Source organism: Quercus suber, unplaced genomic scaffold (genome assembly GCF_002906115.3).
Source record: "Quercus suber isolate HL8 unplaced genomic scaffold, Cork oak 2.0 scaffold_621, whole genome shotgun sequence".
Lineage (NCBI taxonomy): Eukaryota > Viridiplantae > Streptophyta > Magnoliopsida > Fagales > Fagaceae > Quercus > Quercus suber.
This window is the reverse complement of record NW_027070064.1, coordinates 153,105-163,000: the sequence shown is the minus strand read 5'-3', so window position 1 is coordinate 163,000 and position 9,896 is coordinate 153,105. Positions and strand designations below refer to the sequence as shown.

The 9,896-nt window shown below is 30.4% G+C and overlaps 2 protein-coding genes across 2 annotated transcripts in view; both read left to right on the top strand.

Annotated features, from left to right (window-relative positions):
• The window catches only part of LOC111996496 (probable leucine-rich repeat receptor-like serine/threonine-protein kinase At3g14840), a gene marked incomplete in the record, with an annotated part of 19,456 nt that extends 13,439 nt beyond the window's left edge, over window positions 1-6,017 (top strand). Inside the window, 1 exon segment of the mRNA XM_065765315.1 lies at window positions 5,857-6,017.
• The window catches only part of LOC111996497 (probable leucine-rich repeat receptor-like serine/threonine-protein kinase At3g14840), a 71,222-nt gene that overhangs the window by 18,038 nt on the left and 43,288 nt on the right, over window positions 1-9,896 (top strand).

Sequence of the window (9,896 nt, the reverse complement as noted above, 5' to 3'; positions counted from 1 at the left end):
CCAATAAGTACTAACCAAGCATGGGAGAATTATAAGAACCCAAGAATCAGTACATAGACTTTCTTGGAACTATTTGTAGACCTGCGCGTTGTGCGTGATAATTTTTTAGATAAAATACTATTTTAGTCCCTAGATTTTGTATAGAAATTTTTTTTTTTTAATTTTTTTTTTTTGTATTATTATACTTTTCATATTCTAGTTTATAACATTTCTTATCATTGTCATATATTTATGAGATTAAATTTAGTAAATATGTAGTGTGAAACTCATGTTTTACCTCTTCAATTCTAAAATGCCACATTATCTTATTACATATTTGAGAATAAACACAACCACACTCAATAAATTCAAATTCTTATATATAAATCCAACCAAATTGGAAGTTTATTGAGATGTTATTAGGTATGGTATGATATATTAAATTTTAAGTAAAATGTTGATGTGGCAATCTCTTATTGGATGATGTAAAACATGAGTTTTACACTCCATCTTTACCAAATTCGAACTCTGTATTTATTGGTTGATGATTTGCAAAACATAGACATTAAATAAGAGGTAGAATTGTTCATTAAACTTTTTTAAGTTATGGTGTATGCAAATTATGATTATATATATATATATATATATGGTTAAATGAAATGTCAAAAAATAAGATTATAAAATTTTTCAACTTTATTTCCAATATAATTTCTAAATTACTGGAGAAATTTTTTTTTTTTTTTTTTTTTTTTACAATATAGAATTTCTACTAACCTAATTTAGATGTATATGTATGTGAAGCTCTCTCTTGGAGATTTGAACCTCGGCCCTTACCCCCTCACACTTCACAAGCATATATACTTGTGGAGTGACCACTGCCCCAAGGGTACACGGTGGTCTCATTTTTAGTTATGTTAGGAAATATAATTTCCCTAGTTAGAGTTTGATTAGTTTTAAGTTTAAATTTTGTATTATTATATTTAATTAAGTGAATTTAATGGTTGATTTTATTACACTATAAAATTTTCAATGTCCTCTATGTAGTCATTCCTATTGTATTTCTTACTCCTTGTGGCCACTTTTTTATTTTCCAAATAACAATTACAAATTGATATTTGATTTCATTTCTTTTTTTCTTCCATTTATTCTTGATTACTTTGTATGTTCTCTTGCTAGTTGTTGTTTTTATGGTTATCATTAAGAAATAGATATCATGAATGACTTAAATGATTATAGATGTAGTTATATTAGTGGTATATCAAAGTTTTTTTATTTTTTATTTTTCAAGGAAATATGAATGGCATTTCCCTAGTTGGGTTTCAATCAATTAAGACATCATATAATATCTTGACGGAAGTAATAATGAGCCTTGAAATTCTTTAATGTATGAAGTAGTTAGGTTAGTGGTATGTCAAAGTTTTTGAAAAAACAAATTTCAAAATTCCAAGGAAATGTAAAAGGCTTTTTTTTTTAAGAAAAGAAATGGAGACTTTTTGAATCGTAGAAATATGATTATTTTAATTTCCTTGTTTATCTTATTAAAAAAATTACCTTGTTTATGGGTTTCATTATTAAGTTATAAACATCACTACCGCGAACCCTTAGTGCGGTAGTCACTTCACAAGTATAAGTGCTTGTGAGGTGTCAGAGGTAAGGGCTGGGATTTAAGCCTATAGAAGAGAGTTTTACACATATACATTTAGTTAGGCTAAAATAGAATTTTTATCATGTATTAAAAATTTATAAACATCTAAATTAAAGTAGATCGCACAAGATAAATATGTATAGATAAATTTTTTTTTTTAATTATTAATGAATCATTATTTCATTATTTACTTATAAATATCTAAATAATTTTTTTTAATCTAAATTAAAATAGATGAATATGTAAAGGTAAAATTATGTGAAAAGTTAAAACTACCCAAGATGAACATTTAACCACTGGTAGATATGTGTTTTTTAAAGACAAAGTATGGTTGATTACTTTGGCTAGAATTATAACTATGAAAATATTGTTATGAGTGGTTCCATCATCGGCAAACTTTTTTTTTTTTTTTTCCTTTTTGCCGAAACAACTTAAGAATATTAAGACTTAAGTTGTCACATATGGTAACTGTAAAACACATTAGTGATATGAAAAATAGAAAGGTTTAAATTTTTAAAACGCATTTTTAGTAAATTGTAATATAAAATATTTTTTTCTCAATATTTATGTAACTTTTCCCATAAAATCAACATTGGTTGCATCCTTTGAAGATGATACATAATATTTTTGAGAAGAAGAAGAAGCAGAGACAATGCTAACACATAATATAAAATTATTAAGTTTGTGTGATTTAAATTTGTGGCAAAAAAAATTAATATATCTATGATAAATGTTTAGATAATAAAGGTTTTTATCTAAATGATATATAGTAGTCCATATTTTTTTAGTCTTGATTCAAAAAGTCCATTTTCAATAGCCTTTTAAGTTTACAAATTGCTCAATCTATAGGCCTAGACACATTCAAAGAGTGCTATCTAAGTTATAAATTATATAACCATAATGTAGGGTAAAGGAAGGCAGGTGTGTGTATAGCCATTTTTTTATTTATTTGTGTTGCATAAGTATGGAGGAATAGTGACTGAATTTAAATGTTGAATAAAATAAGATAAGAAGAAAAAAAAATAAAAATAAAATATATATAACAATAAACATAAAATTATCCAAGTCATTCTATGTAATATAATAATATTATATTATTATATACTATATGTATAATGCAGTAGGATAATATTTAATAATTAAAGAGAATAGAAAAGATAACAACTTAAAACATAAAACTAAATAGCATCAACCCAAAGTAGAATTCTAATTAACACTAAAATTTATCGACCTAAGTATGAAAGCAATGAAAATAAAAAATAAAACAAAAAATGAAGAACAAATTGAGAGAGAGAGAGAGAGAGAGAGGTAACATTTTTTGTGTGAGAAAACTATGCATAGAATGAAAAAGAAAATGTCAAATTTATAGTAAGATGTTGAGAATAAGAAGAGTCAAATAAAGGAGAGAGACAGAATGATATTAAGGTAGAAGGGATGGAGAGTTTTGGAAAATGAATAATAACAATAATGGTTAAAAAATATTTTAATTTTTAAATAATGGAGTTTTTAAGTCACCTTATTAAATGAGAAAATGTTTTACCGGAGCGTAACAACAATAAATGCTACACTTTAGCTTTTAGATATATATAGATTAGCGCCAAGCAGAAAAAGAATTCAACCCAAATTACATTAAGGAAAAATTCTTTCACACTAGTTCAAACACATTCACAATTGACGTGAGAATGTCCACATTTTAAAAATGTCAATATTTTAACACATAAAAGTGAATGAATGAGAATAAAAAAAATCCTTACATTAATGCATGACCAACTAGCTACAATAGAGAATCCATGTGCTTCACAATAGGCTCTCCAAATTTTACACCCAAGATAGAAAGAAAATAAAATCATAATAAGATTACATAAGATATGAAGGTAAAAATGAAATCCCTCTAATAGCATCAGAGTTAATCAACATACCACTAGCGAGTGTGGTGTAGCGGTAGGAAACCCTTGAAAGGACCCATCACTTTGAACCACATGGCAAGAGGTTGTGGATTCAAGTACTAGTACTGCCCCATATTTCCTAATATGCAGACATTGTGGTAATGGGTTCAAGCAGGAGCACTTCCTACTATGTGATGGTGGTACCCATAGGCTTATCAAAATACTTAAGTGGCAATGTACTATGGGGCGTAAATCAATGATTACACACACGAGTCCTTTTGTTTCTTCTAAGAAGAAAGAGTTCGTTTGGATACAACTTATTTTACTGAAAATTGAAAATACTGTAGTAAAATAATTTTTAAATGTGTAAATAGTGCCGTGGGATCCATTTTTAATGAAAAAGTTGCTGAAAATTGAACTTTATAAGTCTTGTAAACAGTGCACATGTGCACTGTACATGAGAGAAAAGTCAACAACTGCGGCTAAAAAAAATAAAAAGAGGAAAACGCTGAAAAGTGAAAACGCAGACGCACAAACGTGAATCCAAACGCTTACCAAGTCCAACAAAATCAATTAGTACTAAATTACTAACAGACCTAATTTAGGATTCGCACCACATTATATACAATCCAAACACCCACCACCCGCCCCCCCGGGCAAAAAAAAAAAGAGAAAAAAAAACATTTATCATTGACTGAAATTACTCAAGCACTTTGATCCATTTTGCCACTTTCAAAAAACTTAATCTCTCTAATTTAATATACGTATTAGTTTTTACTCTCTTTTTTTTTTCTTTTTTCTTTTTTCTTTTTTTATGTTACAACTATTACTAATTTTCTTCTAAAAACAAACTATTACTAATTTTATTACATAGACCTTACAAACTAATGAGTCAACTTCTAAAACATAAACCAAGAAAGTAATTAAGAAATTTTTTTATTATGTTGCTAATTTGGCACCAATCACATTTATTTATACTTTTATAAGTTTTTTGTAATAAAATTTGTAGTAGGTCCAATATTTTCCTTTATTGTTTTGTTATCACTTCTAGTTCAGTGAAGCTAAACTCTCTCATATAGTGGCTGTCTTAATTACATGATTGCACGCTTAATAAAAGTTGAGAGTTAACTGCTGTTAGTCCTGTTGGATTTAGAAATTTATACTATCATACTAGTGAACCAAATATCATAGCTGAATGTATATGTTGCAGGGGCTATATGGCACCAGAATATGCATTATGGGGTATTTTAACTTACAAGGCAGATGTTTATAGTTTTGGAGTTGTTGTATTGGAGATTGTTTCTGGGAAGAACAATAGGAAACATGGACCAAACGAGAACCATGCATGTCTTCTAGATTGGGTAAGATACATCATGGATTGGGTCTTCTTCTACATCTGCCAGGATCTCTATCCACTAATCTTGACTCAGTAAAATATATAATCAACTAATATGTGCTTGTTTAGTGATAAGAAACTATATATTTGTTTCACTAACTCCAAAAGATATATGGATTAGCTATGTGATTAAGTCTTGTGGTTCATTAGTCTTAAGTTTCTCATCTTGAGTTTGACGACTCCTTGGCTCCTTGAAGTTACCTAAGAAATTATCCATGAATGTGCAACAGGAGGATTGCCTATGGCCTATTACTCCTAACAGCCTAAGGAGTGGTTAGGTTTAAAAAAGATTTGGATATCTCGTAAAATAGAAAANCAAACACCCACCACCCGCCCCCCCGGGCAAAAAAAAAAGAGAAAAAAAAACATTTATCATTGACTGAAATTACTCAAGCACTTTGATCCATTTTGCCACTTTCAAAAAACTTAATCTCTCTAATTTAATATCCGTATTAGTTTTTACTCTCTTTTTTTTTTCTTTTTTCTTTTTTCTTTTTTTATGTTACAACTATTACTAATTTTCTTCTAAAAACAAACTATTACTAATTTTATTACATAGACCTTACAAACTAATGAGTCAACTTCTAAAACATAAACCAAGAAAGTAATTAAGAAATTTTTTTATTATGTTGCTAATTTGGCACCAATCACATTTATTTATACTTTTATAAGTTTTTTGTAATAAAATTTGTAGTAGGTCCAATATTTTCCTTTATTGTTTTGTTATCACTTCTAGTTCAGTGAAGCTAAACTCTCTCATATAGTGGCTGTCTTAATTACATGATTGCACGCTTAATAAAAGTTGAGAGTTAACTGCTGTTAGTCCTGTTGGATTTAGAAATTTATACTATCATACTAGTGAACCAAATATCATAGCTGAATGTATATGTTGCAGGGGCTATATGGCACCAGAATATGCATTATGGGGTATTTTAACTTACAAGGCAGATGTTTATAGTTTTGGAGTTGTTGTATTGGAGATTGTTTCTGGGAAGAACAATAGGAAACATGGACCAAACGAGAACCATGCATGTCTTCTAGATTGGGTAAGATACATCCTTCCAATGTTCTTTTGAAACTTCGCAGCTAAAAGCACCATATGAAGCATGAACCCAGGTTGCTCTCTTTTGGAGCTACTCAGAAAAGATCAGCTATGTGGTTTCAACTTTCAACTCCAACATTTGTAACAGGAAACTCTAATATATTTTTTACAAGCTCTGGAATTGTTCCCTCTCGATATGACTACATGTGACCCTAGATATCTATAGTGTTGAGCATGTAATTATTATTAATTATAGAGATGTATGTACTCTTCTTGTACATCTGCCCAGGATCTTTATCCTATAAATCTTGATTCTTGGTAACGTAAAAGCATGCTACTGCCCTCTAAGCTTATAAGACAGGTAAATGTTTGTTTAGTGATAAGAAACTATATTTACTCCAGGAGTGAAAAGCTAAGCCCTATGGTTTTAATTCCAACATGATACCTCGGATGGGATATTTTATGGTAGTGACGTGGGCACACTCATTTATTTAGCCCATTGTCGGCTCGTGGACAAAAATATGTTCTATGCCAATTGCTAAGGGTAATTGGGCTTGGTTTGGGGGTTAAATCACCCCTCAACTTGATTCCTTTGGATAAACAGTTGCAATCTGACGAATTGGATGAGTTTAAGTAACACTTGATTTATTTTCACAGGAGTTACAATATTTTTGAATAACTGGATTTTATTAGATCTAACATTAGAAAAAAAAAGTAGATGCCAGGACATTAATTTTCTTTATTTTGTGAAATTGTAGGCTCTCTCTTACCTTGAAATTCGTCATTTAGGCTGCGTTTGAATCGGGTGAAAAGCATTTCCGGAAATGCTTTTCAGTATTTACAGGTGTTTGGTTGCGCACGAAAAACGCATTTTTCGGAAATTAATTTTCGTTGACCAGTGGTCAAGGCTGAAAACGAATTCACCTTCCATTTTCACTTCAAATCTAATTTTTCGGAAAAGAGAAACAGAGCACGAAGAGAGAGAGAGAGAGAGAGAGAGAGAGAGAGTGAGAGAGAGCCCAAGCACACTCCACCTGAAGCACGTCCTCGCCAGTCAGATCGCCATCCTCGTCGCCGTCGCCTCCTTCGTCCTTGATCTCGTCGCCTCCTTCGTCACCGATTGCGCCAAGATCGCGCCGCCCTCTCGATCGCGCCAAGATCGCAATCACGGCGCCAAGTTCGCGCCTGCGAGATCGCGCCGAGATCGCGCTGTCCTCCTCTGGGTCAGATCATCATCTTCGATCTTATCGTCGTCTCGATTGCGATCTTGTTTTGAGAAAAATGAAAAAAAACGCTAAAATGGAAGCTGGGTCGAGTTCACAATTCCCAGACAAGCCGGAGAGAGTGAAGGGTGCTTCCATAGTGCTGGGTTTGATTTAGAGAGAGGTTTTGATCATAGAAACGGTGGTGGGTCGTCTCCCAAAATCGAGATCGACCCGATTCTGGGCCGGACTAGGCCGAACCAGGGGATTGAGATTGAACCGCAGAACCAGGGCGCTGCCCTCTCGATCTCGTCGTCCTCCTCTGATTTTTTTTTTTTTTTTTTTCGTTGCAGTGGTGTGGACGGTGGATTTTCTGTGGGTTTTGTATTGCTGTTTTTTTTTTTTTTTTTTTTTTTTTTTTTGATGAACTGATTGTTGTGTTGTTGTTGTTGTTGTTGTTGTGGTGTTGTTGTGCTGGAATTTACTGTTGTGGTTGTTGTTGCTGTTGTTGTGTTGTTGTTGTTGCTGGAATTCGTGGCTGGAAATTGTGAAAAAATGGTAGGAAAATAGCATTTTCTTAATAAAACCAAACACATGAAAATATTTTCCACAACAATTTTCATAACACAACCAAACACTTAAAATATTTTCATTTTCCGGAAAATAGCATTTCCGGAAAATAAGTATTTTCCGGAAAATATTTTACGGGAACAAACGGACCTTAATCTCTTAGTGTCTTTATAACAACTCGTTTTGGGAGGAGGGAAATGAATGGAATGAAAAGAATAATTTTAAAATATTCTTCTATTTCTTTGTTCGGGAGTTTAAGTAGAAGAGAATGGATTATATTCTCTCAAATTTTCAGTCCCCTCCCCCCCCCCCCCCGCGCCAAAATGGAAGGAATTGAAAGGAAAAGAATTAGATTTAATGAATTTTTTACTAAAACTTCTAAAATATCTATATATATTCATCTATTTATTTTAAAATATGGATCTAAGATATAACTAGTAATAAACCCTTGTGTGTTGTACAATTTTTTTAAAAAGTACTAATTATTATTGTTGTTGTGGTGATGCATGGAAACTAATGTACTCGTACCATTAGTAATAAACCCTTGTGTGTTGTACAAATTTTTTTAAAGTACTAATTATTATTGTTGTTGTTGTTGTCGTCGTGGTGGTGATGCATGGAAACTAATGTACTTGTACCATTAGTTTAATTACCCATTATTTCCGTTTGGAATTGTTTTTAATTATAGGGTAATGCAATACCAAAATAATATTTTTGGTTTTTTTTTTTTTTTTTTTTTTTGTATTTAATCTTTATGCATTTCTAATTTTTTATTATTAGTTATTACATTTACTGAAAATATTATTAGTAATATATACTATCAATTTGTTTAGAATAATAATAATAAATATACACCATTTTTTTAATTAATACACCACTAATTTTAGTGGCAATAAACGCACACTATTTTGTAACCTATTTTAGTGGAGGGTACTGCTGCCTCCATCAGTTGATGATTTAGAGGCCATGGCATGGCGAAGATCAATCACTTTTGTCATCAAATTTGGTCTCCATGAGGTAATTTTTGAGGGAGACTCCGAAGTAGTTTACAAGCATCTTGTGGCAACTTCGTCATGCTTGGCTTCCTTTGGACACATAACTGATGAGACTCAACAATTAGTTCCTAATTTTCGCTTTGCTTCTTTTTTCCATGTAAAACGTAGTGGTAATGCTGTAGTGAATAAGCTGGCTAAATTAGCCAAAAATTCTACTGGTCCACAGATATGGAGGGAAGATATTCACTATGAGGTTAACAGTTTTGTAATTCTTGACAAATTGTTACTGAAAAGCTTCGGCTGGTTTCTCAAAAATAAAAAAAATAAAAAGCTGTTTTTCTTTTACTTTTGAACTTGCCAAAACGTTTAAGGTAAAATTTCAGCAGTACTTTTTTTTAGAAACAATTTTAGTGGTACTAAACACACACACTTGGTTAATTGTAACCAATCATTAATAGTTTTTTTTTTCCTCATTTGCTAAAATGTTTATGGGAAGAAATTAATTGTCTTTATATTTTTTCCTAATTATATTTATGAAATCAAAATAGATTATAATGATTTTATTACGTGTTATTCTCATATGCTTTAAGAAAGTACACGTGTCATCATTGTATGCATTCTCATATTTCCCATTTCAAAATTAATTACATGTTTCTAGCTTCATTATATTCTTTTTTTTTAATTACTTTTACTACCATAAATGTTAGATATTATATTTTTATATTTTCATGTCATTGTTATTATTATTATTATTATTAGCTTGTAACTCCATGTATATGCATGGATATATTCAAAAGATACACATTAAGATGCATAGTATAATAATTTTTAAATTATTGATAGGCATTCTTATATATATATATATATATATATTTTTTTTTTTTTTTAACTCTTTAAAAAGTCTTGTAAGAATGTTATTAGGTAGAAAATGTAAATTGTCCATTTTAAAAATATTTTTATGTTCATTAATTTTAGACTCTTTGGTTTTTGTACACAATGACTCACTTGAATGGATATTTATGATATGGTTTAACATTTGATTCCAAAATTAAGAAATAAAACTCTCTCTAAAAATAAATAAATTAGAACACATGGCACAAAATTGGACTTCAATTGTAGAATTTAATTAGATTTTCTCTAAACTTTACCTATTAAAATAATATATATATATATATATATTG